The sequence below is a fragment of the Zerene cesonia genome, chromosome 14, assembly GCF_012273895.1.
Source record: "Zerene cesonia ecotype Mississippi chromosome 14, Zerene_cesonia_1.1, whole genome shotgun sequence".
Lineage (NCBI taxonomy): Eukaryota > Metazoa > Arthropoda > Insecta > Lepidoptera > Pieridae > Zerene > Zerene cesonia.
In genome coordinates, this window is record NC_052115.1 from 4,224,716 (window position 1) to 4,244,954 (window position 20,239).

The window sequence follows — 20,239 nt, forward strand, 5'->3', positions numbered from 1 at the left end:
TAACTTTGATGAATTTAAATGTAATAAGGTATTAAAGTACGAAGCTACTTTCACACCAATTTGTATTCACAGGTCGCCATTCTGTCTTAATAATAAACTAAAGATTTCACTTGAAAACAAAACCTATTTTGAGACAAAGCCCTTTTGTTTTGCACACAAAAGTTAAGGCTTGATTGCGGCAACATTCATAAAATATTCAACGTCGTCTTAGTTAAAAGTTTTTTCGCGGCAAAGTAAACAAAACCAAAAATTTCTTTAAAATCAAAGTCACCTTAACGTTTATCCCAGACTTTGTTGATGGATTAATAAAATTGAACTTGTTTTGCAAAAAACATTGTTAGCCTTATCTTGTTTGAGGGTAAAAACTTTTATGCTTTGATAGGAAATATAATAAGTTTGTGACGCGGTCCATTTAATCCAAATATTTTAACTATTCATGAAGCTTGCTGATAGTGATTGTCGGATAAGACTACCAGAATGTTTTTCTTTTAACAATGGCGAAGACAAATTTAAAGATTTTAGTATGTAGTACTTGCATACATATTTCATAAGCCTTATGAAATTGTGATAGTAAACAGAAGTTGTTATTATGCTTCTATTTTCTCTTAATCTTATGGATTTGGCGGAGTCTTACGCAATGTTTTTATGTGACGTACGAAATACTGGTACACGTTGATACTATGGCACATTTTTTAATATTCTTTAATAAAATGTTTGCAATGACGGCAAAGAATACTTACGAGTATCATCATATTGGACGCCATGGAATTCGCTGAAGCATTTCTTGATAGCTAAAGTGTTCCACGGTGTGGGATCCCAGCACAACAGTCCATCGTAATAAGCTGGGCAAAAATTTGCTGATAAATTGTGATTCTTCGCAAGGCATTCCTCACTGGCGTTCTCGCCCACGCCCTCAGCGCTTTCCAAAGTCTGTAGGTCCTCCAGTTTGATGCACTTTTACAAATCCCGACTAGAAATCACTCGAGCTTACTGCGGTATTCCCTTTGGTTGCGCTAACACTATCACTTCTCCAATCTATCCGTCTTTTATGCAAACTTCCTCTTCCATAACGACAAATTAAAACGGAAAAAAATAATTAAGTATTCTGTACGTCGCGACGGCATGCAACAGATTCTGCGGGGCAATTTCGCGTCTCCAGTGAGAACGATAGCATGATAAGGTTGTTTACACGCGGCTTGTGTTCTAACTTATCAAATGATAAGGCTCCTAGAGCAAACATCGGCAGTCTATAAGAGTATTTGTGTATCGTGCAAGGAACTCGTATTTTTCTGTAATTGCCTTCCAACTCGTCCGCATAACCTGTAAAAAAGACGTTATGTTTTCTTTAGATAAGACAAGTAAATTGTATTTGACTTTCAGGTAAGTTAGTGCTAGGATATACACAGGTATGTATGTAAAATAGTTATGCAGGTAACGTTATGTAGGTTATAGAGTATTATCCGCCTTTACACTTTCTTCCAATTTTTTTGTATCGACTTCATGATTACTCGAGGGTAAGGATAAAGATCTATAGCCCTTCGAAACATCTGCTGTTGATTGGTTCCGCATACATTGAACATTTGAACCTTTTGCTCGTATTTGAATGAGACTGATTCGACCCGGAAAGATGAAAGTCTTCTTTAAGACGTATTTTGTTTAAAGCATTCGAAAGCCTTTAAGAACATTTTAAAACATTTTATGTACATATATAGTAGATTCATTCTTTGGGACAAATAATAAATAATATCATCATCATCATCATTATTATCATCATCAGCAACATACATTTACACTGTAGAAACACGGACCTCCTCGAGCAGTGGTGAGTGGTGGCTCGTGATGGATTATAGACTTATAAAACAAATAATAGATCTAATAAAACAATGCCGCACCAAAATATTTGAGATAGATCTGTATTACTTGATGATAAAACCTAAAAGTTATTTCAGAATACAAAAACAAGAAGCTTATAACCAAATCAATAGCGGTTTACAAAATAAAAGGCTGAGAAAGCTTGAATTTATTACGATCCCGAGTAATTTACCTTTTAAATTGGTTATTATTTACATCGGACAAAACAAACGATTGAAAATTTGGTCACAATAACAATTATTTACTCTACTGAATAATCTTAAAAAAGAACCTTCACTGTAAGAATTTAAAAGAAGATGCAAAACAAAATGTTTTATGTTAAAATGATATGATGACGTATATATGATAATAGATCATATTTATAACATGTAAATCTAGTAATCTCTTTATCTTATAAACTAGACGCTCGTCCCGGCTCCGCCCAGCTATCAAGATTTCTGTTTTATTCCAAGGGAGCATTTAATCGGGATGAAAAGTATCCTATCAGCAAAGTCAGCTCATTACCCTGTCTGTATTCTAAATTTCATCAAAATCCGTTCAGTATTTTCAGCGTAATTGACGGACAAGCATTAAAACAAACAATCTTTCACATTTATAATATAGTGTGATTAGTGATCACTTTAATAAATAGAAAAAAAATTGTTTTTTTTATATTTTATGGTAATAAAATAAGGGATATTTTCGTAGTAACGTAAATTCAATTTCATAAGAAGCAAGTGTTTTGTTTGTATTACTATTAGTATAGCATTATATTATCTGTGGTAATACATATAAAAATGCCACGATAACGTCTCAATGTATACTCTATCATTATGATGCATATAAATTAAGGTATGAAATTAAACGTATATATTAAACTTGCTGTAACCCGCGGCATCACTCGAGTGGTACCCGGGTAAAAAGTAGTATATGTGCCAATCCAGACTATAATCTATCTCTGTACCAATTCATACAGATACGATAAGCGATGAGAAATTTTGAAAGAATAGAAAAAATTTGATAACGAGGTGGGATTGGAACTCGCGTCTTGACATACCGTAGCAACGCCCAGCCTCTCTGCTAAGATACCATAAGCGATGTCGCTCTTTTTAACCGTATACTACCGCGTATTAAACTTTAAATCAGCGTCATAGTGCGGCGTCAGAATAGCGCTCTGACGCGCGCTAAGTACGCGTTTTATCTAATAAAGCCATTGCAACAAAATGTGTACAAATGGGTAACATGTTTATAATATTTTGTATAAGGGAAACGTCGAAAATTTAATGCTTGTTTCAATATAATACATGAAGATGTTTAAAAAATATAGGTGACGTAACAATGTAGACATCGTTAGATAGAGAAAATGTAAACATTACATATGTTTCATATAAAAGTATTGATATTTTTATTAGCTTTTTTCCATACCTAGATGCTGGTTGCACTGAGCTGAATTTTGCCAAAACCATTGGGAAAATTTTATATTATTATGGACTAATATCTGATTCCACTTTTTGGTTGCATTTTATTTAAAAATAAAATTGGTATCTATGTATAAGCAGGGGTAAAAAATAAATTCGCGAAAATATAATGAATTGAAACATTATTGGATAAATCTTTGAAAATTACGCATATTTTTTTTAAGATTATAGAGATATATACACATCTTAAGTCATAACACTGCGTTTTCTTAGAAAATCCACGAAGTACAAAATTATTTTGACCACGCGATCTAAGCCGTGGGCGGGAAACTAGCTTTTAATAAAACAGAAATTATTTGTAAATGTTATAGTCGTCTGACACAACCACGAACGTTGTAATTAATTAGGGAATGGTCAAGGGTGTCTTGAAACTTGTTACGATGTCAATATTTGCTGAACTAATTATTTCGCTCCGCTTTAATATATGGCATGTTTACTCAGTAATTCTGCCTAATTTATGTGTCCTTGGTGCTTATTTTCAGCGAATATAGCTTTGATTTTAAAGGCAAAGGCAAATAGAGACCATATATCAGTTATATAAGTATGAAATACATGTGCGCTAATATTGTAAATTTAGTATTGGTTTTAAACTTAAAATATCAGATAAATGAGTTTTAAAGTTATAACGCTTTGCTCGATGTAAGATTTTCGCCCGTGGCTTCACTCGCGTCATCATATCCATGAAAATGAGATGTTTCCTTACCTCGATAAAAAGTAGTCTATATCACATAAGCTATTTTAAATAAAGGCTAGAATGTGTCTAGCTTCTAAACTATTTTCAGCCACTAAAATCATACCTGATAACATGATCGCTCCGTTGCGAAGTGACAGACAAACAAGCAAACGCACTTCACGTTTATAATGTTAAACTACTAAGTCATTGTCATTAATATAATTCTGATTCTTTTATTTGCGAAACGTAACTGTGGCTTCTGTGGGACGTGACTTTGAATAAAAGATTACTTCTACAAATATTATGTAAATATGGTGGATGGTTAAATATTGAAATAAAACAAATTTATGTAGGTAATAGATATTTAAGGTTTCTTTCATTTTATATAATACAAAATTTATCTATCGAAAGACGATTGACTACGTGGATGTTGAGCATATTGATTGTATTTATTTTCAGATGTTTTATTTGATAAGACCACTCAATTAAGGAAAATCTAACTGAGGCTTATTCATTCCAATTAAAAAATGTAATAAAAAGGCAAAACGTAAAAAGCACAATAGAAAGGACTCGTTTCAGTGGCTTTATTTAAAACGCAGGCTAATTTGGTTAGCGGGAGCTTGAAAGTAAAGGCAAATGGTTTTTATTATTCACTGTTTCCAAGAAATTGCCGATGAAAAGACCATAAACATTTAAATCTTTCGAATTTCTCAACATTCTTTCTTATTCAATATAGCAATAATGGGCGTATACCTTACGTAATTATTATTTTCTTTTGTACAAGTATAGCTTACTGCTTTTTTATATGATGATATGTGATATTTGATATATGATGAGAATAATAACTCCTAAAAGAATCAGGAAATCTGGTGTTAGTCCGTGAATCGAAAAGTATATTGTATTAATCAGAAGGACTGTATCGCCTGATGTCATTCTGTTTTTTTTTCTCTTTTGACAAGAAGATATGAATATTTGCCCGTGTAAACAGCCAGTGATGTTTATAAAAGTTTATTTGTATTTATATGACAACACTTTTTGTCTGTCATTGTTACTTAAACATCGTCTTGGATACTGACTAGCCTTCGCTCAGATATACTATATATATAGATCTATCCGCGTAATTATCGCTATTTTATAGTCTAGCGTCAGTGGACTTTATGGAGACTGTCAAACTTTATCCATTAATAATGTTTGATAACTTCAAGCCGATACTGACGTCTCATTAAATTGTTATGAAAGTATATCGTTTACAAGAATAACAAGCAAGTTTAAGTGAGTGACCTAATGTTTGGAACTTGTATGTATGTTCCAATTAATGCGTCATATTTTTGATTTAACCCGTTAAATTTTATATATTCTTGCGTATAAATAATTGCATATCGGGCTATTTATATGATAAATATGTATGAATTAAATAACTTACTTAATGATAAAAGAATAGAATATCAATTTTGGTTGTTTGAGTATTCGTTGTCTTATTTAATGATTCAAATAAAATATTAAATTTTGTTTATTTAAAATTTTTTCATGAATTAATATTCATACATATTTATCGAGAGTACCACCTTTGGGTATTAAAGTAAGATATAAAGAAAGTAGTGAGTATTATAACTAAAAATACAAATACCTCTTACCGTTTGTCGTAAAAAAAGGAGGATATGTTTATAAGTAGCCTTTACATATTAACACATATCACATTACATATTAACACATACGGAATTGAAGTATTACCACAGATAACATATCATTACATTACTTTTTACACCTGCTTAGCTAACATTTAAATTTAGAAAATTTCTTGTTTAAATTTCAATGTTTTAACCTCATCATCAATGTATGTGAAATATATATTATAATCAAATACCTATGCTAAAGAAACTTTTGCAAGCATAATAAGTAAGACTAGCCAACATGGACAAAATATAAGGATTTACTTATATGCAAATCTAAATAACTTGCAGGGTATCGCGCCCAAAAACAATTTCATAAAATATGATGAGAATATTCAATGAGATAGATTTCTTGAATATTTCTTTGTTATTTATCGCGCCATGTTTATGTACGTTATTCCTTAGAGGCCAAGGATTTCTGTCAAAATCGGTAAGACAGAAGGGAAAATCCCATATCGAATGTCAATGGAAAAAATAAAGCAACGTAAAATCCTGCATAAATTGTCAATATTTCCATTTGTTTTTGCTTCCATTTACATTTGTATATACGGATTAATAAAACCTCAAACGGATTAGCAGAGTTTAACGTTTTGAATATGCATATTATTATTTTGAAAATTAAGCCTACTTTTATATGCTTATAATATTTATCTTGGTCGTAGATATAAGAACACTGAGCTTGTATATGATATATTCCATGCCATATTTTCATACAGCTCCCTTTGTTTTATCCGAAGGAGCCTAGGTTCGAATCGAACAGAGGATTAAAAAATTTCGAGGTCTAGGAGGGCACAGAATGCTGATTGATCTATGAAGAGAATCAACGATTAAACCAAATGTCAATACTTTACAAATTTTCAGAAATATTCATACAATAGACATACAATTTATGTAAGCGGCATCTATGTAAGTGACATTCAATAATGTGTTTAGGCCATGTTTAGGCAGTTTTTAGCAGTAGTAGTAGGCACGGTTTTTGAATAAGCCAAATAATAATTAGGTCTTGCTAAATTTGAGATTAAATCTTTACAATATTTACTATGTTGTTTTAATTACTCACGTCGTGAAATAGAATGTGTATGGTACTGTGTTTTGTTCGGTGGGTGGGCGAGCCAGATCCGTGTCCGTCACCAAACCTTCCTTATCCTTATCTTTTTTTTTTATGTTACAGTCGGCAACGGAGCTGGTGGGACGCCTGATCGTAAGCGCTACCACCGCCCATGAACATTTGGAGAGGCATAAGGTCCATTGCAGATCTTACGCCTCTACAAATGGATTGCCGACTTTTTGGGAAGGGATTAAGAAAGGATTAGCGATAGGAATAAAGGAAAGGACTGGGAAGGGTAAGGAAAAGGATATGGGCCTAAAGGATATCTCCTTAAAAACAGGCATCACATTTGCAGTGGCCCCAATTCTACAAATGTTTATAGGTGGTGGTGATTGCGTACCATCAGGGGATCCACCAGCTCAGGTACCCACTCTCACATAAATTTGGCAGCTTTTAATATTATAATCATAGAACAACCGCTAGTCTAATGTTATCGAATATTGTTTGTTATTATTGTTGAAATTGTATAAGCTAAAACCCAAGTGCCTGTTTTGCGTACTTCTCAGTGCCCTAACGATGTTTATTTAGCGAAAGCACTCAAAGTAAGGATCCATTAAACTATCAACTGGTTACTTACTAAGTTCCTTATTACTTTACTAAATATTCGATGCTAAGAACGATGGAGTGTGTTAACAAAAACGATATAGAAAAAGATCGTGATTGACAGTTTAGCTGGGAAAGTAAATTTATAATATAAGTAGGATGTAGAAATTCATATTTAAATGTATTCATTATAATACCAGTTGTATCTTGTGACATTATTTTTTTTTCTATTGTATATGCCAAAAATTCTGTAATACATTATTTATCTCAATTACTCACATCTAAAATATTGTTACTACAATATTTTGATCTAATCAGTAGCTAAACTTTAGTTTAATGTGAAGGATTTTTCATTTATTAAAAAGTATCTTATCTCCGTATATAAAAACATTTATAGTTTTAATTATACCCACAAAAATTCAAAATGATCACAATATTCACACACGCGACAATAAAATAAAACGATAGATATATAACACATATTATAACTACAGATGTTCTCTTATTATGAGTTAAAATACATTTCTCCTTGCTACATTGTCCACACAATATTGTGTTTACATAAAAGGTCGGATTTGGATGCATTAAGCTTTATCACGCAGCAGCCGTTTCCCATATAAATTTTTGTACCGTTCAGGCGTGAAGAAGCAAAAAAGCTTACAGAAAAATCTCACCGTTCATTCGTACTAACGTTAACAATATCAATGTGAATTCTTAATATACACATGTATCTAGTTAATTTTAGGCATGTATTTTTGAAATAAAGTTGGTATTGGTGTTAAATGGTTTGGGTTGAGATAAATGCCGGTACCAAGCAAGTGACGCCGCTGTCGCTGTCGAGTCGCTGCTTATATCTTATAATTTGATTGTATAAATAATTTATATTCCATTGCCAAGATAAAGCATTTCAATTTATGATTATGATAAAAAGTTAATTATTACGCTTTCGACGAAGAAGCAAACAATTCAGTAATTTAAATTCGTTTGATAATTGACAAATAATTCTTCAATTAAACTGGAGTAATGAATAAAATTGTAATTATCGCTGGCCGTATGAGGACAATGCGGCTGTCCCAGTAACAGGCTAACATTTTAATTGTGAAAAATTCAATTACCGAGAATATTCTGCGGGTACTCCCTTTTTGTTTAAATTTAAGTTGAGATTTACGTAGCAGTGCTGTAGCTCTAATTTGTTTTTTAATTAGTTAAATAGTCTTCATTTTGTTTATCTAAATATATAATATTTATCTAAATTTATAACATGCAACAGAACATGTTTTAATTAACTTTGTTACTCTGTTATGTGTAGTTAAAAACAGGTGTTTTATGTAGGTACATAAAAAAATGGTGAAAACTACTTTAACAATTTTTTTTTTAATGTTGTAGTCGGCAATAGAACTGGTGGGTCGCCTGATGGTAAGCACTATCACCGCCCATGAACATTTGGAGAGGTTTCGACCTTATACCTCTACAAATAGATTGCCGACTTTAAAATAGGAAGGGATCAAGAAAGGATTGACAAGAGGAATAACGGAAAGGACTGGGAAGGGTAAGGAAATGGATATGGGCCTCTGGCTCCCCCACTCATCGTACGAAAGACAATAGCATGCTTTTCAGGCGTAGGTATTTAATTTTGGATGAGTCTTCTTTATAAAAAAATATAGGTATTCTGTAAATAAATTGCTTTTTCTTCACATTTTCTATTATATTATTCATATTAGAGTTTGAACGTTGAGTATTCATTACTGAGCATATCGAAAAATAGTCGAAAACCAAGTGGCTAGTCTCATAAAGTAAATATTTTTTGGTTTCGTTGAGAGGAAATGTCATTACATCTTATGACAAGTTTTTGTTCTACCCTTATGGCTATTCTAGGAATTTATTATCTTTTCTTTTCTCACTGGAGCATATTGAATGGAATGATCTATTATATTTATATATATTTTGGTAAGAACAATTTTATTAAACATCACGATAGAACTTGATCTATCGGACGGTGAATTACTCCGAGTATTGTTTAAATTAAATTCATATCCCGCTGTTTCTAATATAATTTCTTTTAATTAAAGACGTGGAAGCCTGTGTATAATTGAGAATTTCTTTCACAAACTGTATCAATCAATGATCATCCCCATTGAATATTTTGTATTTGCTTTTCCAATATTATACAAGAACTCCGCATTACGCAACATGGATTCAAAGATGTATAAAACAGCCTCATATTGATATAAACAAATAGTGTTCAATGTGCAGGCAAAAAGATAAAAAAGTTTCACAACGAGTAAAGTTTGTTGCGGTCTCGTATCGATAGCGTAAGTTTAGTAGTCGAGAGTATTGTGACAGTTTCAAGACCTCTCCAAATATGGTCCCGATTCACAAGTTATCTAATATGAAAATATCAGTTTGAAAGACGTGCATGATACCGTAGGGGAACATAGATATAGTTAAAATATATTTGCTTGTAAGTCTTTAACGAACTTTCTATTGCAAGACTTTTTTTTTTAATTAATATTAAACAATCAATCAAATCTTATCCTTTGTAATCAAAGGATAAGATTTGATTGATTGTTTGTTAACCTAAACCTTCGAAGAATTTTCAGTTTTAAATTAACCCCGCGGCTTCATCAACGCTGTAATAGAGCGTAATATGGTACATTTTATATTATGAATCATATTGTAATTTGACACATAATTTTAGATAAGGATTTTTTGCCTTTGAATGGTTGCTAATTGGGTGAAATAATATCATGGTAATTGTCGAATATTCAATCTTAAAATTTATTTTACTTCTCATGAAATAGTGCAAAGTACAAAGGCTATGTCGCGAAATTCTTATTATTGTTAATATGTTTTCAACAGTACATTATGTAGGTCAGGAAAGGCCCAAAAAACATAATCGATTTATATACATATTTACATTTTTTATCACGCATAAGTCACGAAATCATATGACAAAGAATTCTTGCTGGACTTTTTGTTAGTTATAAATGCTATCTATACATATATGACATAGACCATTTCGTAATCGAGAACTTTCGAGTAATAGACTCCAAAAGAATGGTTAGTAATTTATTTTCTGCTTGTCACGAAGTACAATATAACGACGACAGCTACTTTTATGTAAAATAACATATAAAATACTGTATTTTTGGCGTGACGTAACGTCACGGTTATTACAACGTAAAAGTTTGTAGAATTTTACATTAGACGATGGAAATAGATCGATCACCTTGGTCATGCATTGAATAAAATGAAGTTTATAGTTATTCTACAGCCAATGTGAGATACCATCAACATACGATTAGATACTAGACTGACCATCAAATCGTGTAAACTTTGAAGCGAAATTTAGTAAACTTAGTTTAATCGGAATACCGTTTAGACTCAGCTTTGATAGCTTAAATGGGTTGTTTGATCAAAGATGAAAGTTATGGATAATTTTAATCTGCCGGATCTGGCAGGGGGTTTAATTAAATAACAAATTTAAACGACAAAGGTCGATAACTTTATGACATGTGTAAAATTAAAATTTAATTAAATTAAAATTAATAGTTTTTAAAATTGAATCTGTAAATGTTCATTTCTTTATGTAAACAGTAACGGACTAAACTAAAAAGAATAAAAGCTTGAAGTATGTTTTATAATCGTATTTGATTCAGAAATATAAAATGTTTCATAAAAAAGGACACACACCGTTTCAAGAGACGTTTTTGGTCTCTAATAACATTCAATCACATTTTCATTATTGAAATTAAATTTTGTCTCACAATACACGATCCTCAGCGGTGTCAATAGATGTTGATTGCAAATTTAATAAAGTTGAAGCAATTCTAAGAGCAATTGAATGTTACTCGTCGATATAGCTTGTGCCAAGTGCTTTGATGTCTTCTTATTACAGACTCTGGATGCGAGAAACCTATAGCGCTGCATAAAACAGAAAGGGCTTAAATCTTTTAAGCGAAATAACCTATGATGAAGAAACACATCATACTAATAATGATGAAATAGACTATTTTTGAGACAAACAACATTGTTCTTTTGTTGTGTAATATTTCAGTGTTATAGAGTAGTTTGATTAATGCATAATTAACTAACTTCGCATTGAAATACTTTTTGTTCCAGTATTAGATTTCTCAATGCAGACTGAATAAATACCGGAAAGGAAGGAATAAGATAATGCGATAAAGAAGCACTGCAAAAGTATATATATACACACAATTTTAATTATAATATTCCTACATAACAATATATTGATTTGCAGTATCATTGAAGCGTTAATTAATACCCCTTAGAATTAATTATTACGCCGTATCATTCAAGTCGGATTAACAAACTTCAATACTTTACCGTCGTCAATATTCTAAGGAAGAAATTGAGTCGATAAAGTGGCGCAGACTGCAGAGGTAATTGAATCTGATTAATGCATTATGTAGGTTTGGTAGCCGTTATGGGTCAATATTGTTTTATGGACACTTTGCTTCTACGTGCAATTTTTGCTTTTTTATTAAGCGTATGTATATTTTTAAACAACGACTAACGAGCAAACTGCTGGATTATAATGGTTGAAGCAACTATTTTAAAACTGAGTTATTGCACTACCAAAAAAAGTTAATAAAATATGACAGAATAGCATAAATACGTACATTCCTGCTCTAGTGCTATGTATATAGTACAAGATCCCACTGCTCGATTCTGCTGGTATCTACTATTTGGTGAAATTAATTATAAATGGTTGTTGCCTGCGAAAAATTGGCTGCAAGTATCTGTATTTCATAATTTTATAATGGGAAGGAGTCGAGCACGCTTCGGCACGAATTGAGCCAGCTCTCACGTGACATAATAGCTATTGTGTATTATACGGTGAGTGACAATTTAAAGTCGGCAATCCATTTTCACTCGAAAAAAAAGAAAATTTTGAACTAACAACCATGGATTATTGCGCACATAAAGATTGAAACAAAAATTTTGTCTAAAAAGGAGACTAATAAAAGAAGAATAATTAACAAAAACTTTAAGTATATTTATGTTAATTATTTACAAGTAAAGTTACGAGTAAATACTGCGGAATTATCGTTGACAGAGTCCTTTCAACCATATAAACATACGGCTGCAATTTATATATTAGCAAATTAATGACACAAGTTAATTACAGAAAATTGCGGAAATTTTTTAAATACAATCGCCATTCCATTGAGAAAACATCCTCACAGTTATACGATAGTAAAGGTTATTTCATTGAATAAAAATTAATTTTATCGAAAATAAACAAATACCTGCGATATCCAGCTGTGGGATCTTAGGCTATTACGCCTACAATTAGCTCTACGCCTACGGTCTGGTCTACGCCTTCAGCCGAAACTACGCCTACGCTACGGATGTTGGAACTAGCAGCTAAAATAATTGCTATTTTCAAACAATAGCTAGCGCTTTAATATCCATCTTTTAAGCAAATAAATAATTAGCTACTAGCTGCATGCCTATTATATTGTTAGAATATAAAGCAATTAAATATACCTGCATATTTAGTTACTACTATTTGTAAAGATGTAATTTAATTTTTCTATTACATTCTTCTTTTAATTTATATGGTTATAAGCATTTATATTCAATTCGATTTTTCTTATATACCTGTATATTTAAGTAATAAATATCCAACGACTTAATAAAATAAATAAAAAATATTATGTTTTTCCTATCGTATTGAAATATATAAGCTAAATATAATACAAAAAATAACAATTTAATATTGTAAACTGTTTGTTGTAAACTAAACACAGACAATTATCTTTTCCTGCGGCTATTCTGGTTTAGTTTTGAAAATTAATTAAACGGGTATTGGTTTGTTTTCCTTTAATCATCAAAATTCTATCCATGGCTAGTAAATTATGTTTCTATAAATTTATTTTCAAGTTAGAAACTTTGAAACTTTTTGAACGAAATTTTAGTTTGTTTTTAGAAAATGGTAAAATCGTCTTACTTCGTCGTCTTCAATATTAACAGAACATTAACAACAAAACTCACATCCAATAAAATAATACTAGATAGATAAAAGCACGTAATATCCTTAATGTAATCAATTATTTTAGTCTTTCCAAATGAATTTACTTTGAAAACGACAAAACGATAGAAATAAAACAAATATTTAAAGTAATGCCATACGTTTGTAGTTCGACCGTAAAGTTTAGTGCTCTTTACAAGTCACTAATTTTACTGCTATGTTAATCACTGACACCATTAACTAATGGGTGTTTCTAATTGACTAGAGTATTATGTTTCACGGTTTTCTTCCGTGAAAATTCGATTGCCATGCTCATTAAATACGAAGTTAATATAATCTTATTAATGTACGCGACGTGAGCGTACATATGTTAGGATGGATATTAATAATTATTTATATATCCCTATATAAAAGCGAGAGCGGGTATGGATGTGGAAAATTAGATAACAGCTTTACAGCTTCTTTTCAAAGATACACGGGAGGATTCTTTTTACGTAGTATCACGTATACTCAGATGTGTACGAGTGTTTGAAAAACATTCATGTTTGTATGTTTCATATTGTTGCATATTTTATAGACCTAAAAATATAGGTGGCTTGAAGTTGGTAAATGTTACCGGAGGAAAATATTTTTAAATAAAGATATACATTTTGCGATGAATAAAGTAATACAGAAATAAAGCGTCTAAGCTTTTATAACAAGAAACTAGATAATTAATTTTTAAAGAAACGGAACGACCTTCTGTTATAAAAAGATATCTAGAGCGAGCGTGGAGTGCAATAAAACCAATGCTATTGTTATTGTTATTGGCTGTAAAATTTATTACCAAAGCCAGGCTCTGTTTAGCAAATGTTAGAGGTGTTTATGATTTTTTTTATATATAACGTTGGTTTTAGAACCACGCTAAAGGCAGGGATGACAGCCGAAACGAAAGTACCTCTCTGAAGCGTGTAAGAATAACGCGTAGGTATCAGCGTGTACGTTGCAGGTTTAGTCTGTCAATATCGACGATCAGCTTTCCATCAGCGTGACAGTTAAACAGTCTAAACAGATAGTCAATGGACGGATGTGTAATGAAACGTGTGTACACATAGTGCGTTTAATAAATTTGTGTTAGTATTCAGATTTAACATACAATGTTACACAATATTCAATCTATAATCGCATAGTAATTGCTTATGATTGTTCATGTAATACAACTAAAACTATAAGTAATACAAAGAGTTAATAGATTACTATATTTATGTACATTTTCATTTGGTTCACACAGTCATTTGAAATAGCCATGAACCTTCACTTTCGATCTTTGTGTAAGTGGTCTTTTCATTTCCATGTGCCCCACTTCCTGGCGTGTAATTTTCTAGAATTTTTAGTTTCAAACAATCACGGCTTGATTCAGATGGACAATACACGTCGATTGCTTGCACTGGGTTTGACACGGCTTGATTTTCCATTTCTAGAAAACACGTGTGGTGCCTACATTTCTTTTTAGTCTCTATTAAAAAATTGCCATTGGTTTGTGAATTTAATAAAAGTATTGCCATTTTTTTGTTTCCCTTTTCCTAGGTATCCCTCTTCATACTGTACGAAAAGTGGATGATACTTATAAAACATATCGTTTTGCGTAATACCACTTAACTGATACAACCTACTGGATATTCGAAAGCTGTTCTATTTATTTAAAAGAAACACGCATAAATGACGAAGTATTCAAGGTTCAACCTTTCAATTGTTATTGTAATGATGTTTAAGTTTGACAAAACTGTCACAGGTGCTTTTTTAATTAGTGTGTAGGTATTGTAGGCTGTTGACAGTTCCATTTAAACCTACCACTCTAGTACGTTTGATTAGTCAGAGAGGCCATTAGCGTTGAGTGGCTATCGTGCGAACTTGTATTTGATATTTAATCTGTGTGCCTCCTGACAGGCTTGGGATTACCAGCTTGCTGGTTAGAACGCGTCTTAAAACCAGTATCCATTACGTTTTCTTATTGATTATGCATAGAGTTTAATCTTGAATACCAATATGCAATTCGATAGCAGCTTTGATTCAATTAGTAATTAATTTACATTCATTACTATCGTATGACTGTGGGGATATTTTCTCTTATTTGCATAACGTTGTTACTGTCCCTATCAATGGAAGATTTAAGTGTTGATGTTGTAACATGGTGTTAGGAACGTAGTTGTATCTGAAAACGATTAAAGATTAGAAAAATTGTTAACTAAAAACTAAACCGCAATTTAACTGCCGTGCAACAATCTGTATCTATTTTTGGTATAAAGGAATATTTAAAATAATGGAAGACGTTTATGCATAAATATATATTAAAGTATAATATACAATTCACAAAAAGATTCAAAGTTTTACTTATGAATGTTGGAAGTTCAATTATACTTGGAGGCCTCTAACCTTTGGGCATCAACTTTGTGCCTTTGATGTCAGTTGGAATTTGTTTAGAAGGACTACAATGGGTACAGGTTGAATAATTATTATTTAAAAATGTGTGTTATTCAAAAATTAACGTTAAATTAGTTTCTTTTGCAATCTCTGTATATGCTTACTTATATAAAATTTATGCATGGAATTAATTAAGTACATGTGTAGATTTATGATAATTTATGTTTTTTAAGTATCTTCACTATTACATTATATTCCGTTATGTGTTAATTTGAAAAAAAGAGGACTGTAGGTAAGTGAATAAAAATAAAACAATTCCCAAAATAGATTATTAAGACGACAAAGAACCTATACTCACAAAATATAGGCAAATCATACTGTAATTGTCTACTTATCGGTCATTTTCTATATACGAATTATGACTGAATACATTTTATGAACAAATATTTCATTGCTTAATTGGAAAGAATTATGATTACTCACCGGTCTCATTTATATTAATTCTCATATTGAAATCAACTTTATTATGAATATCGATACAAATGAACCTGCTGTGGCTAGACAATTAAAATTTTACGCTTTATTAATCCTTCAAAGCTAACCATGAAACGACAAAAAAAAACAATTACAAAAATAGGTCATGTCGTTTACCGATGTTTTTATTGGAATATTATTATTTTATTTATTATTTAATTGTAATTCTATTAATGATACATTTACCTGCAAAGAGAAGCGGTAAAAAATGAAGCAATCACATTCAAAGCGTTTTACGTTGGCGCCCCTATAAAGATTCACAACTAACTAAGTTGTGAATAACTTCTTATCATAGCTTCTGCTGAGCAGTTAAAGTTGCAGAAGGATAACATCATGGGGGATTTTGTTGTTTGTACTAAAACTTTTCTATTAAAGTTTATATTTTCCTGTTAATACAAACAGAATGCCATTTATAATACTTGATATATGGCGCGGCACCTCCACACAAGGCGCTTAAAAGAGAATAAATTCGATTTAAGACAGCGTGAGTAGCCTACTTGATTACGTTGCGACAGGAAGCAGGAAACAGGGGTTTGCTTTTTATATTTATTTGGCTTACTTAAAAAGAATAGGAGTGTATTTAGTTTTATTTATGCCTAATGGTGGTATTTGTAAATTGATATGGTCATATTATACGGTTATTTGAATTAGATCGATTTTTTACATTATAAAAGTTTCTTTTAACATCATCTATTTTCTAGTGAAGCTTCAGTGTAATTGGATAACCGTCCCGTAGTCCCGTTTGGAGGTACCCGGAATATAGTTTTATTTTCTTTTCATTGAATTTTGTATTTTCGTTTATATTTTCATGAAGCTACCTTTCTTAAAATGGTTTGGTTTTGATTTTTCAAATAGAAAATTGATTGTATTGTACAGATCATCAACTCATCGATGAACAAAATGACTCACAATTTGAACTAGCAGTATGGTTTTTTTCTCCATAAGTACCTTCCATGAACCTTAATAAAAACAATAAAAAACATTAGCCGAATTGAAATAGCCGTTAGTTTTACGCTTAGCAAAACTAATACAAACAATAATATAAAAAAATAATAGATACATTCACTTTTCTCAGTAAATGCTATATGATTGTAATAACTCCATCGGAATTTAATTTATATGTGAAGAGCTGCGTAAGAAACTCAAACAATTTCTATGAAATTTTCTTAATAAATAAATATTGGATGTACAAAGCAAAAGAACCAGCGCAGGTACAGGTGAATGAAGGTAAGGAATGTTATGCAAGGGGCTGTTTTCTTTGAAAGCTTTGGACAAAAGATTGAAAACTATTCAATGGAACATTTATTTCTAAGGAACGTAGTAATTTTCATTTCAGCATTTTCATATTTAATATTGTTTTAATTATTATATGGCAATAATTTATCTTTTGTTATTTTTGCGAAAACTGAGTTTATTTTAGCGTTTCCGAAAGCATGCGTAAAATGTAAACAATTACATTACTATGCTTGTTTGCATTAATTAAAATGTTGGATTACTAAAAATGGGTCCGTGATTATAATTTCAAATTCTTTAAATACCACGTGTCTATTGTTTCATATTATGCTTGCAAAAAGTCACGAAGACTACTAGAATGTAGATCTTGCAAACTGATTATCAGTTCCATCGCAAGCGATTGTTTTGATTGTTGCCTATTTAGAATGCCAGTGACATTTAATAACGGAAAATATAAGTCATCTATAACTTTATTTATGTCCTAGCGACCAATTGAGCTGGTGGTTCGCCTGATAGTAAGCGATCACCGCCGATGAACATTCGCAGAGGTAGTGCTTCTGTGCATGAGCTTCCCGCTTTAAGGGGAAAAGGATAAGGAAAGGATTACCATCTGGTTAGGAGTGAAGTGGGAAGGATGAGGAAAAGGAAACGGGCCTCTGGATCTCCCCCTCACCGTACGAAACATTGTAACATGCTACTATTTCGCACTGGTTTCTATGGGGGTGTGGTACTTTCCTGGTGCAAGTTTGCCTAATGCGTGCCGAAGCATGCTCGACTAAAACATACAAATATATATTAATGTTTCATCTAACACGCTCAGACATCCAGCATTTATACCCTTAAATACATATATAATATAATTTATAATTTATCTATGTAACATAAGGAGAATCTCTTTTCGAAAGATCGAATCAGTTTCTCTAGAGCACCGTTTCTCAAATTATGAGTCAAGCAAGACCTATGGTAGACCCGTAGAATTTTATACTTATACCGACCCAACTAACGCCCGGTGAAGCCGGATTTTCTAATAATATGGTTCTCATTAAAACGAAATACTGCAATAAACTTTATATATCAAAATAACTCGCTTTTTAAGCGAGTTGACGTTGATATCAAAAGTGTAATGGCAATACATCGGAAACAATTTCATCTTTCTCATTTAAATATCTTGTTTAATGTATGTAATTAAGCAATAAAGCAATTGTATTTCATCTTTGTTTTATTCACGCTGGTATTTTAACAGTAATTTTTTTTGGGTAGGTCTCGATTTCGGATACTTGTATTAAATAAGTCGTAGCCTACAAAACTTACAGAACCACTGATCGGGTTTTTATAGAAATTTTCCATATATTGCCTATTTTATAATTGTTTTCAAATGCGGCAACGAAAATGTAGGAGGCTTTAAGTAGACCATTAAAATGATAACAATGACTTGAAAATTGAATAGGATTTAAAATACAAAATCAAATTAATTTATGGATCATATTATGCAATTAAAAATTTCCCATGAAACTAAATACACTGTTGCTTTAAATATATTCTATTTCAAAGAACTTTTTATATTCCAGAAGAAAAGTTCCAAGAAAAGGCGGTCATTATTGTGTCACGTTTCTTACTTCTGACGCTGTTTAGCAAGTTTTATTATAATAATATTATAGCTTTAAGTTTCACGTGGCTTCTGGATTCGACTTTGGGTTTATAAAGCAATATCATCATAATCATTAATCAGTGATATCACGGATAACATAAGACTGGTTATACGTTTTTGGTTTATTAGAATTCATCACATATTTACTAATAAATGCATATCCCGGTTTTATAAATGAGAACCCTTATGTTTACTTATGCTATGCTAACCTATAGAATGTTTTCAGAATATTTTCATGGGGTAAAATTTAGTTATTCAAAACCATATAAATTATTTTGCCTACTACGGACTATGAATATAAAGATTTACGCGGCGGTGGTTTTTAAATTAAAATACGGTCTACTTTATTTAAATTCAACCAAAAAATATAAAACCGTTTTTGATAATACACTTTAGAACACGTAATCCCACAGAGAAATGTGAAAATTTTATGCGAGCGTTAAATTTTTACGAGAAAATTCCATTTTTTTTACATGCTTTAAGTAATTTGTTTGCGTCTGTTTAAAATGTGTTTTTGTATTTAATAGATACTAAAGAATTTTGTTTCAGATTTTGTAACAAAATCGACACTGAATAAGTGGATCTTTTCCTTGAGGGAGCAACAAATTACGCGTAAGTAAGGTCGTAAAAAGCAGGCTTTTATCGAGAGTTAGAGAATTTCAACCACGATTCTACTTTTTATCTCCGGGCTAAGCATATTGAGCATTTAGCAGTGAATTATTAATAACACGAACCATTCGTTATCTTATTTGACCTATTATTAGGTATCAATTCCACAGTTTGTACAAAATTATACATTATATTTAATTTCATAGATTTAAATACAACGTCACAATTCCAACAGAACGTTCGAAATTGCTAAGAAATATAAAACATGGAAAAATAAATTGGGAAAACGAAGATTTAGGGACCATTGTAACAAAATTAAAAGAAAATTGTACTGTTATTTATTTTATAATTATTTTTAACGGAGGGCGTAAACACCAACCGTCGTTAAATAATTTTATGATTGCAAAATATAGAAAAATATGTATACTTAGTCTGGCCATAAATACTGTTACACTTAATTATAAAAAAATATTACATTTGAATTTCGAATCTGT

The 20,239-nt window shown here is 31.4% G+C and overlaps 1 long non-coding RNA gene across 1 annotated transcript in view; it reads right to left on the reverse strand.

The window, feature by feature from the left end:
- Positions 1-814: 814 nt before the first annotated feature.
- LOC119832071 overlaps positions 815-20,239 on the reverse strand; it is a 91,514-nt gene continuing 72,089 nt past the window's right edge. Inside the window, exon 3 of the long non-coding RNA XR_005287902.1 lies at positions 815-1,320. This is a non-coding gene — a long non-coding RNA (uncharacterized LOC119832071). The remainder of the gene's footprint in view (positions 1,321-20,239) is intronic.